This window comes from Peromyscus maniculatus, chromosome 19, assembly GCF_049852395.1.
Source record: "Peromyscus maniculatus bairdii isolate BWxNUB_F1_BW_parent chromosome 19, HU_Pman_BW_mat_3.1, whole genome shotgun sequence".
Taxonomy (NCBI): Eukaryota; Metazoa; Chordata; class Mammalia; order Rodentia; family Cricetidae; genus Peromyscus; species Peromyscus maniculatus.
In genome coordinates this window covers 1,362,446-1,384,901 of record NC_134870.1, presented here as the reverse complement: position 1 = coordinate 1,384,901, position 22,456 = coordinate 1,362,446, and the positions used below count along the sequence as shown (strand labels likewise).

At 44.8% G+C, this 22,456-nt stretch overlaps 1 protein-coding gene and 1 non-coding gene across 9 annotated transcripts in view; one reads left to right on the top strand and one right to left on the bottom strand.

The window, feature by feature from the left end:
- The first annotated feature begins 5,996 nt into the window (after positions 1 to 5,996).
- The window catches only part of Esco1 (establishment of sister chromatid cohesion N-acetyltransferase 1), a 65,464-nt gene continuing 49,004 nt past the window's right edge, over positions 5,997 to 22,456 (top strand). The window contains exons 1-4 of one of the 8 annotated variants that reach the window (XR_013045955.1): positions 6,064 to 6,323; positions 7,026 to 7,084; positions 10,183 to 10,309; positions 22,149 to 22,233. The gene's annotated coding sequence lies outside the window, so the exon portion shown is untranslated. Of the gene's footprint in view, positions 6,324 to 6,750; positions 6,905 to 7,025; positions 7,085 to 10,182; positions 10,310 to 22,148; positions 22,234 to 22,456 lie in introns of those variants that run through there. The other 7 variants (XM_076554713.1, XM_042264273.2, XR_013045954.1 and 4 more) reach the window with 7 other exon arrangements.
- Trnaa-agc (transfer RNA alanine (anticodon AGC)) lies at positions 13,307 to 13,379 on the bottom strand. The gene has a single exon. It is a non-coding gene; the product is annotated as a tRNA-Ala (tRNA).

Sequence of the window (22,456 nt, the reverse complement as noted above, 5' to 3'; positions counted from 1 at the left end):
GAACCTAGATGAGGCAGAATTAAGATGAGAGAATTAAGATAGAACTTAGAGGGGACAGCAGATAAAGGTAGAGAGAAATTAGGCAAGAAAGGAGCTAGGCACAAGAACAGAACTGAAGCTGTGCACATAGGATTTTATCCCAGAAGAATAAAGTAGACAGACAAAAGATCTTGGTGTACTTAGATTCTTTTCCTGAAAATAATTCTCACCATTCATAGCTTCTCTTCTGGGCCCCTGGTAAGAATATTATTAAGGCTGGTCCTTTAATAATATTCGAGACTAAACTGCTGTGGATATCGCTCTATATAAATAAAACACTGATGGCCAGTGACCAGGCAGGAAGTATAGGCGGGACAAGGAGAGAGGAGAATTGGGGAAACAGGAAGAAGGAGGGATGGACACTGCAGCCACTGCCAGGACAAGCAGCATGTAAAGACGCCGGTAAGCCACAAGTGACGTGGCAAGGTATAGATTTATAGAAATGGGTTAATTTAAGATATAAGAACAGTTAGCAAGAAGCCTACCATGGCCATACAGTTTATAAGTATTATAAGCGTCTGAGTGATTATTTTATACGTGGATTGTGGGACTGTGGGGCTTGGTGGAACCTGGAGAGACGCTCTCCAGCAACACTAAACGTCCCATCCTGTAGCTATTTTCAAATAATCACTCAGAGGCTTATATTAATTATAAATGTTTGGCTGATGGCTCAGGCTTACTACTAACTAGCTCTTACATTTACGTTAACCCATTTCTTTAATCATTATATTGACACATGGCCCATGGCTTACCAGAGCTCTGGCATTTTGCTCCTTCAGGGGCTGCTGGTGTTTCTCCTCACTTACCCTTTCTCCCTGTATCTCTGCTTAGATTTCTCACCTGGCTCTATCCTGCCTTGCTATAGGTAAAAGCAGCTTTTTTATTAACCAATAGTAATAAAACATATTAATGCATACAGAGTGGTTATCCCAAAGCAGTAAACTGTGCTTGGTGGACACTTTTAGGGGCGTACATGTCACATTGCCGACGGTGGAAAAGAACCTAGCAACAGGTGATGATATAACTGCTTCAGTGGCAGAGGCAGGCTGCAGCAGCAGAAACTAACACTGGTGACAACTCACAAAGCTAGGAACGTAGAGTACACTGCACAGCCTGCAGGCAGCTCAACAGGTTGGAGAGTGTTCATGTGCCTCATTTAGACCAAACCTCTTCCAGGCAGCTTAGCTGGTTTCCACTTCTTCCAGGCAGCTAGTCTCGTCTGAGTCTTCTTTGCAGCTTGGCTCTCTGCTCTTCTGAGAGGGACTTTGTTTTTATTGCTTATTCTGGCAGGAGGGGCCTAGTGAATCTGCTCAGTTTCAGGGACTTCCTGAAGTTATTTTGAGTTGTTTACTTTCTTGCTTAAGGAGCTTCCTCCAGGATGGAGTGTTCTGTCTCAAAGAACTGATACACAACAGGGAGGGGCTAGGGCACAAGCATGGAGAGCAGGATAAATGCTGGAGTGTTTCTCTCTACCTCAAATTCAGGTGTCAGGCTTTGTAGGAAGCTCCTGCATTTACCTGCCAGACAGCTTCCTGGCCCATTTTTGTTGTTGTTTTTGTTTCAAACCACTAAAAATTTTATTATTATTGTGAACTTGTGTGCACACATATGTGTGTGGGCACTTGTGCTATGGAGCGTATACAGAGGTTAGAAAACAACTTTATGGAGTCACTTCACTAATCCCACCTTAATGTGACTTCTGGAGATCCAGTTCAGGTGGATAAGCTTCAGTGAGCCTTCATTAGTTGAGAAATCCTTCCAACCCCTTTGTTTTGAGAGCAACTCTTGATATGTAGCTCTGGCTGGTGGACCTTGCCTTGATCCTCCTGCCTTTGCCTCCTTCTTGCCTCCTGAAGGCTGAGAAGATAAGCTTGCGTCCTCACACCTGATGAGCCAACCCCCATGCCCTAAACTGGAGAACCAAATTTAGGCCTTAAGGATGCCAGGCAAGTGATGTATAGCTGGGTTACAGTCCAGCTCTTCTTTGTTTTTCTTCCTAAGGCCAATTTTTCCTATACAGGAGATTTATTTATTTACTTTGTTTTTGTTTTTTTTTTTTCAAGATAGGGTCTCATTGCGTAGCCCTGGCTGGCCTTGAACTCACAGAGATCCTCCCGCCTCTGTTGCCTGAGTGCTGGGATTAAAGATATGCACCAGCACTGCCTGGCTATACAGCAGTTATGTAAGAAAATGTTTTCTTTCCTAGTCTCGGGTCCCTGATCTAAGACCCCCCCATTCATGTGTGGCTTATACTTTTGTATCAGTTCAATATTAATCTTCTCATTCACCATTATTTGCAAAGCCTGAATTCTTTGTTCTGTGCTGGAGGAGACTAAAAATTCAGTCAAGGACCATCATGAGTTTTTAGTGGATAACCAGATTAACTGAGTCAAGTTCCAAAGTTCATTGACAGATAATTCCAGAAGAAAACCATTGGCAAAAGGCAAAACAAAATATGTCATATGTGATATTACAGAATAATTGAGGTTTAGTTAAACTACCAAGACCTCTGGTATTGAATCAGAAGTGGGAAACGCTTTTCAAATTATAAACAATAATGCCAGAAAAAGTTATTTTCACCCAAATGTTGTACAGTACAATCCTTTGGGCAAAATAGCCACCATCTTCAACAGATGAACTGTGCCTGCTTGCAAGAGTTTCTCGCCCTTCACTGGGCTTGTTGACTGTTGATACTGGGTCATAAAGGAAGGGGTGGGGTCCTCATCAGAGTTCAGTAGCTCCTCCCAGGCATTGTAAACAACTGCCTGTGGTTGTATGGGGGGACAGGGTGTCTCTGGGGGTGCTAGAGTATATAAGCAAGGAAGAATAACTGAAGCGGGGGCTCCATCTGGAGGCTATGGGAAAGCTATCATCCCCATTCTTTACAGTGCGGCTGCTGTGAAGAACCCCTCATTCACGATCTATGAGTAATCTCAATAAACTCATTGGTTTTCCAGGATGAACTTTGGTGGAATCATATTTTGTTTTGCTGTTGGAACCTTATAAGGAAGTAGACCAAAACATTTTGTTTTTCATTGCACATTTAAGTAACTGGCTATATATAGTTTTAAAGATGGGCACCTACAATGAACAGATTATTAATTATGCTTTAACTTACTTTTTGGGTGAACATGACAAGATCTCCCTCTGTAGCCCAGGTCAGACTTGCCTAGAGCTCATGATCTTCCTGTTTCAGCCTCTGAGTTCTAGGATTATAGCCCCATGCTATAAATATTGTTAATCACAAAGATTCAAAGAGAAAGACCACCAACCAAAATCATCATGGTACAATTAATTAAAGCAAGCTTTTTAAATTTGTGTACATGGGTTGCCTCCCACTAAGGTGGGGTTCAGGAGGTCAGTACTGGATATGAGGAAGACAATTTTTTTTTGAGCTGAGGATTGAACCCAGGGCCTTGCACTTGCTTAGGCAAGCGCTCTACCACTGAGCTAAATCCCCAACCCTGACAAAATGTTTTTATTTGTTTGTTTTTAAGATTTATTTATCACATATAGAGTGTTCTGCTGGCATGCCAGAAGATGGCATCAGATCTCATTATAGATGGTTGTGAGCCACTATGTGGTTCCTGAGAATTGAACTCAGGACCTCTGGAAGAGTAGGCAGCGCTTTTTACTATCTCTTCAGTCCCAAAGACAAAGTTTTATAGCTCAGGAGCAGGGGGTTTCCAAATCCTGGATTTGGCAGGCAAAATAGGCAGGGTTACAGAAGCAGAACAGAACCATAACAAGTTAGTCATAACGACCTCCTGAAACAAAGGCGTAATTAAAGGTGGTCATAAGGTAATGTCTTCGGGTTTCTATTGCTGTGAAGGGACACTTGACTATGGCAACTCTTTTTTGTTTGTTTTGTTTTTTGAGACAGGGTTTCTCTGTGTAGTTTTGGTGCCTGTCCTGGATCTTGCTCTGTAGACCAGGCTGGCCTCGAACTCACAGAGATCTGCCTGCCTCTGTCTCCTGAGTGCTGGGATTAAAGGCGTGTACCACCGCCACCTGGCACCATGGCAACTCCTATAAAAGAAAACCTACAGTTTCCGAGGTTTAGTTTATTATCATCATGGCATGTTGTGTGCAGGCAGACATGGTACTGGAGAAGAAGCTGAGAGTTCTACATCTTGATCCATAGGCAGCAGAAGCAACTGTGTGTGACACTGGGCATAGCTTGAGTATAGGAGACCTCAAAGCCCAGCCCCACAGTGACACACTTCCCCCAACAAGGTCACACCTACTCCCACAAGCCACACTTCTTAATAGTGCCACTCCCTATGGGAGCCATTTTCTTTCAAACTACCACAGTGGTCGTAACAATAGGCGGTCACAACAACTGTTTGAAACAAAGGTACGCTTGCAAAGTGGTTATAAATGACTTTTTGAAACAGACATGATCGCCGTTCCTGGAACAGGCAGTACAGAACCATTTGTAGTTAAGGTCACAAGTGGAGCAAAGCCCAGTCCTTGAGAAACAGATTTAATCATAAATAGGAATGAGCCTAGTTGTCTTTACTATGGGATGGCTTTTTAGCCTAAGATGGAGGAAGGCTGGTTCATCAAAATAATTCCTGGTTTAAATAACTTCTTTATCAAAAATAGGTACATATGATTTCAAATGGTCTGATGTGGGTTTTTATGCTCTTATCTAAAACAGAGTAGAACACATTACTTAGAAGGTCTATTTTGTAAGAACGTGTGTGTGTGTGTGTGTGTGTGTGTGTGTGTGTGTCTGTGTGAACTTGGTGAAGATAAACTGAATCACCCTACTAAAAATAGACCTCACTAGTTCTTCGATAATCTTAAAGTGAAGAAAAACACTAGTGGAACTGTCAGCATCCAGGCATCTGTACCGGCCTGCCCTTGGGACTCAGCTGCAGCCCCGAAGAGCACCCGCGTGCATTTGCTGCTGCATTCCCGTATGAAAGGTGGGCCTTGCCCGTCTCTCGTCTCTTTCTCTTCTGGAATGGGACCTGGTCTCCGCTCCTTCTCCCTCCTCTTCCAATAAACCTCCCATGTGAGCCCTGTTGTATGGTGTAAATCTTGCCCATAGTTTTTTTTTCTTCGAGACAGGGTTTCTCTGTGTAGTTTTGGTGCCTGTCCTGGAACTTGCTCTGAACACCAGGCTGGCCTCGAATTCACAGAGATCCTCCTGGCTCTACCTCCCGAGTGCTGGGATTAAAGGCGTGCGCCACCACCGCCAAGCTCTTCCCATCGTTTTTTAAATTGTAACATGAGCCATTTCCTATATGTCATTAAAGCTTAAATTGGGAGGCTGGGCATGGAGGCTCAGAACTTGGGAGGTGGAGACAGGAGGATCAGGAATTCAAGGTCATTCTAAACTACACAAAAAATGAGAGGCCTGCCTTACACGAAACGGTCTCAAAAACTCAAAACAACTACTTTTGGATCTTTCTTTGGCCATTTCTAAAAGCCGCAGCCTGTCTGCATATCACCTTGACTAAACTTAGTGGAAACTCTACATTTCAGGCTCTTAGCTCTCAGGCCTAAGAACACTGGTAAAGAAAGGGTGAATCCTGTGCTCTGGTGTAGTTTGGGGTAAGAATGGTCACTCAATCCCACCCCCTTTCTTTACATTAATGGCCCCCCGTTAAAGATCAAAGGATAAGGCCCTCGGAATGGGGCCCACAGAAAGAGATGGGGACCTTTGCGGCCCGGGTGAGTTTATTTTAAATGGGTTTTACACATTTATTACCGTCCTCATTTGCGCGTGTGTGGGTGCGCATGGCCTGGCTGGCGTGTGGCAGTCAGAAGACAGCTCCCAGGGATCCATCTCAGGTGGAGGATCTGGCTGCAAGCTGTCGCCCTCTGCCACCTCACAGGCACAGACGGGGGTCTGGCCGGAGACCGGCACAGCCCGTCACCAACAGGGGGCGCTGCCACCTCCCCGAAGGCGCCCACCCCCGGCGGCGCGCACGCCAGGCCTCCCACCGCGCCTGCGCTGAGTGTGGACTGCCGCTCGCCTTTCCCCGACGCCCGGCCGTCTCGGCCCGGGTGGAAACTGCGTGACACGCAGGGAGCGTGGCGGCCATCTTCGTCCGCGGGCGGGCTGGGGCTGAGGAGGAGCGCCGCGCAAGCGCACCCACGACGGCCCCAGGTAACTCCCATCTGACGGGAGGCGTCGCCGCCGCCGCCGGAAGTTTGGTGTTTGTGCCGCGGGGCGGCGACGGCCGCGGCAGAAGCAGCTGAGTGTCTCCGGGTACCCGGATGTGAGGCGACCTGCGGGCTCGGTCGCAGCCGGGCCGCGCCGCGGGAAGGTACGTGAGCATCCCCCGCGGCCCCCGCGTCCTCGCCACGCTCTCCCGCCGCCTGCGGGGGGCGGACGGCTGTCCTCCCGCCCCGCCCTCCCTGTCGGCTGCCGCACGCCTCTCCCGCGTGGGTCCCGGCTCCTCGCAGCCCCGGCACCAGCGGCAGGGCTGGCGGACGCGGGCGCCGGAGCTGGGCGGCTGCGCGTCACCTGCCGCGGCGTGCCGGCTGTCAGAGTCCGAGAGGAGCCGGGGTCCCCGGACGGCTGGAGGTGGCGTGCGGCCGTGGCGACCGCGGGCAGCCTGCACGGGCTGCCACCCCGCAGGTAGCCGGGGCCTGGTCCCCGCCCCGGCCTCCCTCCTTCCGTCCGTCCGTCCGTCTCCCTTCCGCCGTCGCTCCCCGGCCTCCTGCAGCAGCGCGGCTGCGGCTCCGGCGCCTCCCGCTGACCCGGCCTGAACCCTAAGGCCCTGCAGCGGCGTGCCGGGCGGGATGTGGGGATCCCGGCTCCCGCGTCCTCATCTGGGGAGGGGAGCGATGGCCGGCGCCCCATCTCAGGAAATAATGCAGGCTGGAGATGGGGGTCGGAGCGCAGGTAGGGTCCTTCGGGGGCCCCGGGGAAGTTTTGTATCGGTAGAGAGGTGTGAGCGGAAGCGAATGGGGTCTCAGATTCTGATCTCACTGGATAGATTATAACCAGGGTTTGTTTTGCACAGGCAGAGTCGTCTGTCACCAAAAGTCGGAAAAGCGGATCCCCACCCCCCACCTCTAAATGGTGCGTTGTGAAAATGCGACTGGGACAGAATTTTGTAGTGTTGGCGGTAGGCGGGGGAGTGGGAAGTACGGGAAGATGCTACAAGTACTGCATGCAGTCTTGGCTGAAACGGGTTTCTTGTAGCAAGAAGCAGTGGCAGCACACAGGACCTAAATGGTGTTACAAATTACAAAACGGGGCTGTGTTTTTCTTGCCCCCTTTCAGAGACTCACCACGTAGCTCAGGCTGGTCTGGAACTCAGATCACCTTTAATCCCCAATGCTGGGATTAAAGGTGAGCACCACCACGCCAGTATCTTACTTGGTGAAATAATATGATGTGACCTGATGCTGCTTCTCCCCCAAACCTAAACAGTTTCAAAAAGTAGGACTGAGGGGCTGAGGAGATGATTCAGCCAGTAAAAAAGGCTCCTGAGCCTGACAAGCTGAGTTTGATGCCTGATCACGTGGAGGCAGAGAACTGGGAGCATTGACTCGGAAGGTCAGGTGTCCTCAGTATACATACACATAAATAAATGTAGGCATGGCCTGGGGGTGTGGTTCTGTGTGTATAGCTTAACATGAGCAAGGTCCTGGGTTCAGTCTCTAGGACCAGAAATAAGAAACTTGGAAACACAATTTCAGTTGTGCTGGTCAAGGTTGCAGTGAACTAAGCTGTAATTTAGCTTCTCTGGTTGCATTTTACATAGGGTACTAACGCTAATGAATTTTTTTTTTTTAACTTGAAAAAAACTTAAAAATTCCCACCGAGACTGAACAAAACAGAAGTAAATGAAAGTGCTTAATTTGGAAGCTCCTAATTCAGGCTTTTATCATCTGAGGAAATGAGGAAGTTAGAATTGTAGTAGACACACTGTTCCTCTGTGTGTGTGTGTGTGTGTGTGTGTGTGTGTGTGTGTGTGTGTGTGTGGTTGTGGTTGTGTGTGGTTTTTCGACACAGGTTTTCTCTGTGTATTAGCCTTGGCTATCCTGGAACTCACTCTGTAGACCAGGCTGTCCCTGAACTATATATCCGCCTGCCTCTGCCTCTTGAAATGCTGGGATTAAAGGCGTGTGCCGCTACAGCTAGCAACAAAATAATTTTTTAATGAGCACAATTTCGAAAGTTGCTGATTAGCGTGTTATATAGTTATTTCATTGTTATATTTTCATACATGTATTAATATATTTCAGTCACAGTCACTCCTCCATTACCCTTTCTTATTCCCCTGCCACTCCCTCTGACCACCTTTCTCTTCTCAGCTAGTCTCCCTTTTACTCTCCAGTCCTGGGGTGGGGTACCAATGATTTTAATTAGGATTCTTTATGGCCTCGTGAGCGCCTAACTTAAGAGTGGCGGCACCCAGGAGAAAATGTCTCCTCACCAGGGAAGGGTGAGCTTCTTGAGTGTTTCCCTACATTCCTCAAGTTCTTTTTATCTTAATCTTATTTTATTTAACATCTGTCCCATGCCAGGTGTTTGTGCCTCTTTTAAATTGAGAAATGATGCTTCACAAAAAGGACACTCATGATGAATACCATTAACTCCCTTTGCAGGATGGTCTTTTTTGACTTGGTGATTCATCAAAACACAGAGTTGATTGTTATTTGTCCTAAAAATGAAAGTGACTAGGGTTGCATAATTCAAAATAATGTATTTTTATAATAGTTGAATATTTTTTCTGTGACTTTTATGAGGTTTGTCTCTCCCAGAATTCACTGAATAACCTCAAATGTTGGTAATGAATTTAAAGGATAGAAACCGATACCAGTAAAATTATTAATACTGTAGGTAATTCATTAAGGAATTTTGTTAACCCTTTTGAAGCTTAGGCTTTTTGTGAGTGTGTCATGAATCAGTGAAAATTCTTTGGCTATGTATTTACAGAAATTTTGTTTTACTGCTGTAATTCTTAGTAATGAAGCCTTATTCTCCTGGTTTTTTGCTTTTTTACTGTTGACAGTTTGATTTATATAATGAATCTCAGTCATTTTCACCTCTCATTCTCTCCCTCTCCCATTGGCACGCTTTTCAGAGTTCCCTTCCTACTTTTATGTCTGTGTATGTGGCCTCCATGAGTGTGTATCACTAGAGTTCTTTGAGAATGGGTGGGAATTTATTCACTGGAGCAAGGGTAACTTACAGGGGTCTGGGTCTTTTCTCTTTGGGAGTAAGGTGGTATGAATATTTGAAGATAGCAAGATTCATTCTGATCCTGTAGGAGTAAATAAAGTAAGACATTAAGTGTTACTTTCGTGCAGTGGTTCTTTCCCTTAGTTTCATTAAAATAGGGTCTCCTGTAGCTCAGGCTGGCCTTGAGGTACACCTGCTTCCACTTCTCAGGTGGTGAGCACCCAGTGTGCTCTCCCTTCTCCCACTTACCTTTTGGAGTGACAAGATCTCACTACCTAGCCCCGTCTGGGAGAGATTAAAGGTGTGAAGCACCAAACCTGGCCTTTTCTTCTTCCTTTCTTTTCTCCACTTCTTCCTCCATAAGTTCTTGCTATGTAACTAGGCAACCCAACTGCTGCGACAGGTGTGTGCCACCATTTGTGTCTAATGTTCTTGTTCTCATTTCAGAACACTTTGTCCTCTTAAAAAGCATGTAGGTTTCTGTCTTAGGGTTTCTACTGCCAAAGGTTTAGTCCATTTTCATGGCAGGATATGGCCCATGCTGTGCAGGCAGACATTGGTGTTGGAGAAGGAGCTGAGAGTCGTACATCTTTTTTTTTTTTTTTTTTGGTTTTTCGAGACAGGGTTTCTCTGCATAGCTTTGCGCCTTTCCTGGGACTCACTTGGTAGCCCAGGCTGGCCTCGAACTCACAGAGATCCTCCTGGCTCTGCCTCCCGAGTGCTGGGATTAAAGGCGTGCGCCACCACCGCCCGGCGAGAGTCGTACATCTTGATCCACAGGCGTCAGGAAGTGGTCTGAGACAGTGAGCATGGCTTGAGCTCATATGAGACCTCAAAGCCCTCTTCCACAGTGACACACTTCCTCCATCAAGGCCACACCTCTAATGTAATAGTTCCACTCCTTTTGAGTTGATGGGGGCAGTTACTTTCAAACTACCACAGATTCTAAATAGCTTTTTGTTTTCTTTTGTTTTTCTCCGAAACAGGGTTTCTCTGGCTGTCCTGGAATTGCTCTGTAGACCAGGCTGGCTTTGAACTTCTAGAGATTGGCCTGCCTTTGCCTCCCAAGTGCTGGGATTTAAAAGTGTGCAATCACCACCACCCAGCTCTTATGTAAGTAGCTTTCGTTGATATTGTTATATAGTTTATAGTTATTGTGTTATAAGTAATTATATTCAGATGTATTAATGCCTGAATTTAAAGTTAATTAATATAAGGTGCTAGAGAGATGACTCAGTGTTTAAGAACACTCGATGCTTGTTCTTTTAGAGGACCTAGGTTCTGTTTCCGGCATCCACATGGTGGCTCACAGTCATCCCTAATTCTAGTTGCAGGGGATTTGATACCCTCTTTTGACCTCAATAGACACCAGACATAAACATGGTGGACATACAAACATACAGGTAAAACACTCATACACATTCAATTAGTAAATCTAAAAATAGTTAATCTTATATTAAAAGTGTACAGCAATATATAGCATCTTAAAAAAATTATATTTAGCCAGGCGGTGGTGGTGGTGGTGCACGCCTTTAATCCCAGCACTTGGGAAAGCCAGGCAGATCTCTGAGTTTGAGGCCAGCCTGGTCTACAGAGCAAGATCCAAGACATTCACCAAAACTACACAGAGAAACCCTGTCTCAAAAAACAAACAAACAAATAAAAAAAAAACCCACAATTATATTTAACAGTTTATGTACCTACTATTTTTAAAGGCTGTCAGAATTTTATCTTGGAAACCAGGTGTGGTGCATCTTAACGCTTGAGAGGCAGAGTCCAGTCTGGGTTACATAGCAACTCCATCTCAAAAGTCTGACTTGGTTTTTTTATTTATTTTCTTGAGTATTTTGGAACTGTTTTGTGTATTTTTGCTTATATTAATGCTACTTTTGTCATTGTGATTAACTCATTTTTTATGAGGTACTAAATTCTTGATCCTAGTGAATACGTGGAGAAAGGGCATGGTATCATGAATTGATTGATAATTTTTTAAACTGACATATCAGAGAGTTTTGTCAATGCAGCTCAGTAGTAGTGTTTGCCTAGCAGTCATGAGGCCCACATTTTATTGTTACTGGAAGTTTGTATACATGATGAGTATGTAGATATGGAGTCAGTTTCTTCTACTTTTATGTGGTTTCAGGTAGCCAGACTTTTGTGGCAAATATCTTGCTAGGCATTTTGAACATGAGAGAAACTTTGATTACCTTAAATTATGGGAGTTCATTGGTAAGTTATGCAGAGAAACAAGAGACGACCGCAGAGCGAGAGCTTGTAAGAGAAACAAGCAGAAACCACTTCACATTAGGATTTATCAGAAAACACACCAGGCCCTGGGAACCTGAATGTAGTTCAGGACTCACATGATTGAGGAGAACCATAGTACCTCTCTGGGAATTAGCTCACCTTTTTCAATTTCTCAGTTAGTAACTGTTCTATAATTGCTAATCTTGTCTGTCTCAACTAGGTGAATTTGCCTTCTGGAACACTTGGCAATCTCTGGATGTATTTTGTCAATACTGGGAAAGGGGTGCTGTTGACATCTAATGGGTGTAGGCCACGGAGACTGATACTGGACATCTCTGTTCACACAGCCAGATCTTCACTCCAGGGCCAGTGTCTGCTCCAGAATATTAATGCTGGTGAAGTTGATGAACCCTGCATTAGTATTGACTATCTGTGGCTGCTCTGGGGTCAGAAACCCACTTTTATTTGCTTTGCTTATTTGTGTGTATGTGCGTGCTTGTAATATATGTGAAAGAGGACAGCTTATGGGACTCACTGCTCTTCTTCTACTGTTTAGGTTCTGGGGATTGAAATATGGTGACCAGACTTGGCAGCAGCACCTTTGCCTGCTTGAACCCTGTCACTGGCCTCTACAACTCACTCTAAGATAGGCCGGTGTGGAGACACTGAGTCTCACTTTATGGCCTGCTTAAGACCTTTTGTTTTTTAAAAGTGGATGATTGTGGGCTATAAAGACATTTAAAGAAAATTGCAGGAGACCATGGGAGTACACAGCAGGTGACAACTAGTGTTTGATGGTTGACCCACCAGACCCACCTGATGGGGAGCCCCACCTGGCAAGGCCATGGAGTCACTGACTGTAAATGTCTGTAATTTTTCTCATGTGCCACTTCATTTCTTCCCTAATAACAGCTATGGGTATTTTCCCCACTGCTGTGTGTTTATCTTGAGAAAATATTCCATCTTTGGGCACACATAGTTGTGGATGGTCAGAAAGATGATTTGTGTTTAAGTTGTATAATTCTGATGAATAGAAATAATACTAGACTATTTTTCATAACCGATGCAGGAAAGTAACAATATTCTCAGTCACAAAGACAGCTAATTTTAGATTTCAGAACATATTATTCAAAACAGACTAGCTGCCCCCGTAGAGAATACACACACATAAGTTCCAGGTGTTTATTCCTAAATCAAGGTCAGAACTGAAGTAACTTGGGTAGATATAACCCTCTGCGGTAATTCTCTTTCTGCACGTTTCCCAACCACTCAAGGTTCAGCCAAACTGTTATTGTTAAGTCCTGAATTTCAATGTCATTCTCTGTCTGGGAAAGAGCTGTATGCACTCCCAAGTGTAACTCACTGGTCAGTGTGACTTATGTGTTATGAGAGCCCACGTTGTGTGAAGGAGCTGCTGCTGTGTAGAGGAGCTGTGTAAGCTGTGAATATGCAAAGGGAGCGGAGGAGAGAGAATGAGTAACTAGGAGAAGAGAGCAAGAGAGATTTTTCAGAAAGAGATTCTGAGATGTATGTATGAAAGAGATGTAGCTGTGTGGAGACAGATTTTCAGAGAAAGATTTTTTTTAAGATGAAGTAAAAGAGAAAGTTACTATCAGAAAGCGTGTTTTTCCTTATTTTCCCCTCAGATAGAAAAAGTCTAGCCCTGGCTGCATTCAATGATTTTTTTTTTTTTTTTTTTTTTTTACTACCCTGGTGGTGACTGGAGGCCTGGTACCCTCCAGCTACTGAGATGTCTATTCACAACCCTGGAGCAGTTCTGAGAGCTAGTCTCTCAGACTAGACCTTTTGTTTTTTAAAAGTGGTTGATTGTGGGCTATAAAGACCTTTTTTGGTTTTTTTTTTTTTGGAGCTGAGGATCGAACTCAGGGCCTTGTGCTTGCTAGGCAAGCGCTCTACCACTGAGCTAAATCCCCAACCCAAAGACCTTTTTAAAAAAAAAATCACACTCACAGGTTCTAGGGATTAGAACACAGATATGTCTTTGGGGGAATACCTGTTAGCCTATAACCAAAGAAGCTTGGAGAAAAAGGAATGGGTTGAAGAACCAGGTTGGTTGGTTTGTTCATTTCTGTTTAAAACTTTCTATGGGTGTTTTCGCCTGTGTGTGTGTTTGGGCACCACATAAGATCAGTGCTCTTTGCGGTGGCAGTTTCCTAATTGGTAGATCTGTCTAAAGGCTGTGGTCCCTTCTCTGTTTCTAAGTTCTCAGAATAGCAACAGGTGATCTTTTACATTTTAAATCAAGTTCTGTAGATTCTTTCTCAAACCACCCCTGAGGAAACAGGTGTGGTGGCACACATCTGTAATTGTAGCATTTAAAAGGCTGAGTGAGGCAGGAGGATGAAGAGTGCAAGGCCATCCTATAAAAGACTCTAGCACTGAGAAGTTAAGGCAGGCAGATTTGGTAAATTTGAGGCTAGCCTGGAATATTTAATTTTTACAAGTTACTTAAATTTTATTTTAACTGTATACATGTTTTGCTCCCATGTATGTTTTTGTACCACATGTCTGGTGCCCTCAGAGGCTAAAAGAGGGTATCACATCCCCTGGAACTAGAGTTACAGATGGTTGTGTGCTGGAGTCCAGCTCCGGTGGGGTTCAGGTTCCAAAGAGGAGGTGTGGAGTCGGCGAAGGGAAGGAGGAAACTGACACGATCTGAGTCAGGCGATCTGGGGTGGCTGCTGCTTGATTGAAAAAGGCTACACCTTTTATACACTGTAATTGCACAAAGGATTAGAAACGGGCCTGTGAGCTGGGGTTGACCGGCCGTGACAAGTCACTAGGCACCACAGTCACGTAAGTGAGAGGGCCACAAGTTCTACTTGCCAGAGATAAGGAGAATGACTCCCTTTGAAGCAAGCAGGAATAGAACTTGAAGCCCCTGAGGAAATGTGAGCCTTTGTTTAAATGCTTGACCTTGGGAGAAGGACTCTTGGGATCAGAAACTAGTATAGGATATTGAAGTTTTTTATATGGCTTAGTTTATCTAAATAGCTAAAGCTTAAAATGAGTAAAGATGAAGCTAGACAAATATTACTGTGAACCTGACTAGACCTTAGAAATTTATAAATCTTGATTACCATATATGTCTTATTTATTCAATGTACCTTATTTATCAAGCTTATGTTAGCTAAATTTTCTAGCAGCTTTATCATTCAGTCCCACAGTGGTGGGGATTTTTTTTTCCAAAGAATTATTTTGTTTAAAGAGGCTGTTGTTATATATACTCCTCATCCTCTACTGAAGTCCACACAAAATTTCCCAAAGAAAAGGCATAAGGAAAACTCCCATAACACTTTAATGATTAATTTTAATCATTAAAAATGAAAGTAAAAGGGTGCTGGAGAATTGTGATCTGCAATGTCAGAATGCTGGACTTTGACAAGCAGCAGTGCTGTCCATGCCAGTTGTGAGCTACCAGGTGAGTGCTGAGATTTCAACCCCAGTCCTCTTTAATAGGTTTTCTTTTCTTTTCTTTTTTTTTTTGAGACAGGGCTTTTCTGTGTAACAACCCTGGCTATCCTGGAACTTGCTTTGTAGACCAGGCTAGCCTCGAACTCGCAGCAATCCACCTGGCCCTGCCTCCCCAGTGCTGAGATTAAAGGTGTGAGCCATCACCGCCTGGCCTTTAATAGGTTTTCTGTATCTCAGTAGCAGTAAGCCAGATCACGCTGAATTGAAAAAGTAAAAAGAACAGGTTTATTTTGAGCAAAGCAACTCCTGGGTGAGTTCTCCAGCCCCCAGAGATCCAGGTGTGAGAAGAGGCAGAAGTCATATGCCTGAACTAAAGCAGGGAGCTTAAATACCCTGTAGGCAAGGGGTGATGACGTGTCCTCCATAAGCTGGGTTTGTGCCCACGTATGGTACACTTTAGGCAAGGACTTGGCCCTCTGGTAACTTAAGGGGAGGAGTCACCATAGTCGCCAAGAATGGGAAACTTGGCTTTTGGGTGCCTTTTCTTTGTTGGAGATTTTCTGAGAGGGTGGGGTTTGGAGAGAGGAATGGGGCTTTCCAGATCAAGCAGGGGTGAGCTGGAGGTTCTAGCCAAACTTCCTGACCTTTTTGGGTATATAGTTGCTGGTTCAAATCTGGCTACTTCTTATTGGCGTGGGACAACATGGGGAGGCAGAGTCAGGAGTCCGTGGGCTTGTGCTCAGTGGGAGTTATGGGTGAAGAAGGATTCAGTTAACTGTTACCCTGGAGACTTCAGGAATTGGTTCCGGGAGGAAGTGGAGAAGGTAAGTTGCTAGGAAGAAAAAAATAGATTACCACTGGCCCTATGAACAGGACTAGCCATGGGAAGAGTGAAGATTGCCAGTAAGAAAGTATTGGAGGTGTGCCCTCGTTGTACGAAAGAGACAAAGGTGAATGAGCAAGACACAAGAGCAGACAGGCTTAACATCATGACCCCTCATTGGAACATTCTGGAAAATTGGAGGGTGGAGGGACCCATTTGTCCTGGGTAGGTGCCCACTTGAGCCTGGAGAAGTGGTATCAGCACTGATGTCCCAGGAGCTTGGCAGCTGAAGGGGTGGTGAGGATCACAGTGTGTAGGGTCCCGTCCACCGGCGCTCTAGAGACAGAAGATAACTGCTTGAGGAGTACCCAGTCCCCATGAGGAGAATGGGGCAGGCTCAGGAGCAATTGGATGCATTGTCGTGGGGGCAGGGAGATAGCTGTCAGCATGTGAAAGGAGAAGGGGGTTGTAGGTACTCAGCCAGTGGCCCAGCTGCTTGTCCTGGAACTCTGGTGGCAACTCCCACCTTTTCATCTGTAAAGAGGTGGTAGGGGCAGGTGGAGTCCGGGAGAGCTAGGGCGGGGACCTTTAGGAGAGTGTCCTGCAGGAAAGAGAAGTGATGGTGGCCAGGTGGGTGAGGGGCCCTGTGGGGGTCTCTCTGGCTGCCTGGTACAGGGGCTTGGCCATGATGGCAAAGTTAGGGATCCAGTGATGGAAGAATCCCATCAGGCCCCAAAATGAGAGCATCTGGAAAATGGGAGTCAGAAGAGAGTGTGGGGGCCAAGGAGAGGGTGGTCCCAAAGCAGCTGAGACTATTACAGCCAAGTAGAGGTACGGGATAAACGCATATGACTAGAAAAGAGTGTGAGAAGAATTGTCCTGCATGAATGCAAGGAAGTGGCAGGGTCTTAGGCTGAAAGGAGTGTGTCCCATCCATCTCCGTGACAGAAATTGGCAAGGGAATTGTAGGACCCGAGTGAGAGGTCAAGACAGAAAAGGTAGCCCCGTGTCCACCAGGAAGGTAATGTACTTACTTGCTACCTGGAACATTATTACATTAGGCTTGGTGAGGGTGATGGGAGTCTCAGAGTTGGGGTGCCATCAGTTTTCCACCAGGCTGAGAAGCTTAAAGGCTGGAAGAGTCTCAGATGCCTGTGCTGGTGGGGTTGGACCTCTGGTGTGGCATAGAGGATGAGCCTATATGGAGGCTTTCCAGCTTCCAAGTGGCCAGGCTGCCAGCAGACAGAGCATGGCCTTCTTGGTAGCTAAGGGTTGGGGCAGCATTTGGAGCAGTGGCCTTCCTGGTGGAGTTGACTCTGGCTGGGCCCTGGCGGGATGGAGCCTTGTGGACTTCCCTTGCTCCCTTACCGATGGCCTCAGGGAAGCTGCCAAAGTATGAGGCTTCTGTTGCAGCTGAGCGTGCCAGGAAGACTCAGCTGCCTCCTCTTGGGTGTGAAAAACCTTAAAAGCCATTTCACTAATTCCTGTACAGAGGTTTAGGGAGCATCCTCAGCCTTTTTAGTTTTTTTTTAATATCTAGTGATGACTGTGAAATGAAATGGATAACCAGGACCGTGTCTCCTGCTGGGGAGGCTGGATCAAGGCGGGTAGAGCATGGTGGGGTGGAAGAGCAGACAGAAACAAACAGGGTGATAGGATCTGTTGTAGGTGGAGCGGGTGAGTAGAATTCCAGAATAGTTCAGACCAAATGCCAGGAAAGCCTAGTGAGTAAAAAAGGCAAAGTAGGTACCTTTCAGCCAGTCCTTCCAAAGTATGCCAGTAAGAGAACACACCATGAACAGCAGAGTTAATGAAAGAGGTCTATGGGGAATGGGGAGAGTGAAAACGACAAAGGCCGTCTGGGAGTGGAGACATGAGAGAGGTAGGTAGAAAGACAAACAGAACAGGGAAGAGACAAAAGGAAGAAGAGGTAAGGGATGCCAGTGACCCAGGCAGCCCAGTTGAGGTGCATGCCTTCGGGTCAGTTCCTGGGTGAAACAACCCCTGGAGCCGCCACAAACTGACTGACAAAACCCGGGCCACTAAGCACTGGCTACAGAGGGAGGGTGGGAGTGCAGAGCTCAGAAACTCTGGATTAGGGAGCTCACACCATTTGTCCTATGGGGTCAGACAGCCCCAATCTAGATTTTGGAGTAGACACCCAGGGGTGACTGAGAATTGAGTTTAGACCCAGGGTTGCCCATTTCCAAGCCTGTGCCAGAGATCGAAGACTAGGGCAAGGCGGCCCCTGAGATAGCCTGGGGTGGAGCAGTTGGGGTAGTCTTTGAGAAGGATGTCTCCTCCGCAAAGCTCCTCTAGAACAAAGATTGTCTTTGCTCCAGAAGTGGGTTGGGCTTGTCCTGGTGCAGCCTTGGCTTGGCAGGATATCCTGAGAGTCTGACCCAGAAGAGATCTTGACTTGGAAGAGATAACTGGTACCTCTGGAGGCAGTAGCTTGGAAATGGGTATCTCACCCCAAGTTGCAAGTTGATCACTGCTGGTGGAGAGGGAGATAAAGGGAGAGGAGTGGCTCCCCATGTGGCCACATGGTGGGGTGGTGGTGGTAGGGTTGGGGAGTTGAGCTGGGGGATCCGGTCTACCTGGTGGGAAAACTTAACTTCTGGGTTTCAGCACCAAGATAATAGGTTTTCTGTAATGTGATAATAGGTTTCTCTAACGATGCAGTAAGCCTTATCGAGCAGAATTGAAAAAGCAAAAGACTAGGTATATTTGAGCAAAGCAACACCTGGGTGAGTCCTCCAGCCCCGAAGATTGGGACTGGAGAAGTCACATGGCCAAACTAAAGCAGGAAGCTTAAAATATCCTATAAGTGAGGGGTGATGACGTGTCCTCCATAAGCTGGGTTTGTGCCCACGTATGGTACACTTTAGGCAAGGACTTGGCCCTCTGGTAACTTAAGGGGAGGAGTCACCATAGTTGCCAAGAATGGGAAACTTGGCTTTTGGGTGCCTTTTCTTTTTTGGAGATTTTCTGAGAGGGTGGGGTTTGGAGAGAGGAATGGGGCTTTCCGTGTCAAGCGGGGGTGAGCTGGAGGTTCCAGCTGAATACTCTGGTAGAGCAACAAGTGATCTTAATCTCCGAGCATCTCTTCAGCCTCATAACCTAGAGTATTGAGTTCAAAGCCAGCTGAGTTTACACAAGGTTCAGTCAATGTTACATAGCAAGATCCAGGCTCAAAAAACAAAAAGAACTGGTGAGATTGCTCAGTGAGTAAAGGTTCTTGCTACTAAGCCTGACAACTGTGTTTGAGCCTAGGGAACTACATGATGGAAGGAGAGAGCCAACTTCTGTGAGCTGGCCTCTAATTGCCACATGTGCAAATGTGTGTGTGCATGTACATACACAAATGTAATAAAATTTTTCTTGTCGGTGGGTGGCATACTACTAGTACTCCAGGTGGCTCTCTGTGAGTTCAAAGCCAGCCTGGTCTACAGAGTTCCAGGATAGCCAAGACTGTTACACAGAGAAACCCTGCCTAAAAAAAAAAAAAAAGAAAGAAAGAGAGAGAGAGAGAGAGAGAGAGAGAGAGAGAGAGAAAGAAAGAAAAAGAAAAATGTAATCAATTTTTTAATAGACAAAAGCTCTGAAAAGATGTTTTTCCATAAAAAGATGTACAAATGTCCATTAAACACATGATGATTAATATTACTATCAATTAGGTAACCACAGACCAAACTATGAGATAACACTTTAGACTGCAAAAGGTAAATAAATATTATAAAACAGCAACAATAAAACATGTTGACAGGTTGTAAGAAATTACTCAACATAGCTTCGTAGAATGTAAAATGTTTGCTGAGAATGGAACCCTAGTCCTTTGGAAGAAAAACCAGCCTTCTTAACTGCTGAGACATGTCTCTATCCTTTATTTTATTTTTTTAAAGACAGGTTCTTAAAAATACTAATCCTACTGGGCAAGAATAAGACCACTACTACAATTTTTGAGCCAAATTTGAAGTAAGCTTTTAAAAATACTGGCCAGGATGATAGATACTGTCCAGGTCATACCTAGGATTCCCAGAGTACATTAGCAAATTATATTATTCAGGGGTTATAGAGGCAAGACCCCCAAGCATATGCATCCCCACCTATGTCCAGTCACAGGTAGGCATATATCCTGATGAACTTCCTGCCTGCTTACTCCGCCTACATACATGATCAAGCACATCCCGTGTATGGGCAGCCACAGCTTGTTTATAGAAGTGAAAATACTTGGCTTGTTGTCGTACAAGAATAAGAGCCTGAAGCACTCCAGGAAGTTATCTGTCCTTGGGCAAGTGGGGCTCACTTGTTAGAGGCGTTAGTTTTATAGATCTCTTATGTGCAATAATTTAAACCTAAAACATAATGTTAGCTCTCACAATTCTCGTAGTGTAACTGTGCTGGCCTGGAACTCACGAGAGACCTGGCTGTCCTTGCCTCCCATGCTAGGATTAAAGGGGGGTGCCACTATGTACCACTTCTTTTTCCAAGGTAGGTCCAGAATGCCAAGTCATTTGCTGAATTAAAATTTTTAGAAATAGTGGTGGCGGCGCATGCTTGGGAGGCAGAGGTTGGCAGATCTCTGAGTTTGAGGCCAACCTGGTCTACAGAGTGAGTTCCAGGACAGCCAGGGATACAGAGAAGCCCTGTATTGAAAAAAATAAAATGAAAAAAAAAATTTTTTTTTTAAGAAATTGAGGTAGTAGAAGTAAACTTTTAAAGGGATAGAGTCTTATTGTATTGCTTAGAGTGGTCCAAACTCCTGGGCTCGGGGATCCCTTATGAGTCAACCTCCTAAGTAACTGGGACTATATGCTTGGGCCACAACATTGAGCTAATCCACCATTCAAAAACATTTTTAAAAAATTATATGTATGTAGTGATTATGGGAGATACGGTCTCATAAATTCCAATTGGTTTGGAAATCTCTAGATAGCTAAGAATATCCTGGAACTGCTCATCTTCCTGCCTTCATCTCCCAAGTGCTGGCCATGTGCCCTATGCCTGGATTTTATTATTGTTTTGGGGTTACATAAATCCATTTTCAGGCAAGTTTAAATTTTCTTTGAGCGTCTCTCCTTACTACTACTAATCTCCCATTGTCGCCTGTGGTGATTATATTGTGTACCCTAATAAATTTGCCTGAGGATCCGGACAGAGCCAGCCACTAGATTAGACATAGAGGTCAGGCAGTGGTGTCACACAACTTTAATCCCAGCACTTGAGATCCCATGCATTTGCTTGGGAAACACACATCCCTTTAATCCCAGGAAGTAATATGGCAGGGCAGAGAAAGGTATATAAAGTGTGCGGAGACAGTTCAGACTGAAGATTTCGTAGAGGTGAGAACTGGTGACTGGCTGTTCTGCTTCCCTGGTCTTTCAGCTTTCACCCTGATATCTGGCTCTGAGTTTTTGTTATATGACCATCTAAGATTCAAACAGTCTCCTTTGTTCCCCATACAGTTTTGCTTGTTCATGTCATCAAGTACAATCATGATTTTTGTGTATTTATAAAGTCTAAGATCAACAAATGAGAGCAAACTTGTGATACTTGTTTTTCTGAGACTGACTAAATTCATGCTTAATATAATAATTTCCAGTTTCATCTATTTTCCTACAAATGATACAATTTCAGTTTTCTTTATGGCTGAAAAAAATTCCATTGTGTTTATAAAATTACATTTTCTTTGTCTGTTTCTGTGTTTTCCCATGACTTAGCTATTGAGAATAGGACTGGAGTAAACATTGATATGCAAGTATCTCTGTAATACGTATTATCTGGGTGTCTTTTGGGTAAATATGGAAAAGTGGGATATCTGGGTCATACTCTGCTTTAAAAATTAGTTGATTGATTGATTAATTAATTAATTATTATTATTATTTTTGGAGACAGGTTTCTTCTGTGTAGCCCTGGCTGCCCTCGAACTCAGATCTGCCTGCCTCTGCCTCTGAAGTGCTGGGATTATTAATTTTTTTGTTATACTTTTTTTGTTTTTTTGAGACAAGGTTTCTTTGTGTAACCCTGGCTTTACTAGAACTCTCTATGTAGACCATGCTGGCCTCAAACTCACAGAGATCTGCCTGCCTCTGCCTCCCGAGTAGAGTGCCGAGAATAAAGGTGTGTGCCACCACTGCCCAGCTTGGCAGTTTTTTTTTTTTTTAAAGATTTATTTATTTATTATTTCTTTCTTTATTTATTTATTTATTTATAACACAGAAGAGGGTGCCAGATCTCATTTCAGATGGTTGTGAGCCACCATGTGGGTGCTAGGAATTGAACTCAGGACCTCTGGAAGAGCAGTCAGTGCGCTTAACCGCTGAGCCATCTCTCCAGCCCTTGGCAGTTTTTAATAACAATACTTTTCTAGTTTTTGAATTATGTATTTTTTCAACAGCTTGTTTTTGCTGTAGCTATAGAATTCTTTTTTTTTTTCTCTTCCAGGTTCCCAAGTATACAGTTGTAATTAGAAGCATCACTTAACATCGAGAAACTTAAAAAGGTAATACAGGATTTCGATTTCAGTAAGGTAAGTGGCTTCTATTAATTTTGTGTATTTTGAGATGATTAAAAGGCTAGATATGCTTTATATTTTCAGGGAAGTTTAATTTTATACTTTTATTTGTTTTGACTTTGTATGTATGAATGTTTTGCATATATGCATGTATGTACACCATGTGTTTCTTGTTGGATCCCCTGGAACTGAAGTTATGAGTAGTTGTGAGCCATGTAGGTAGGTGCTGGGATTCGAA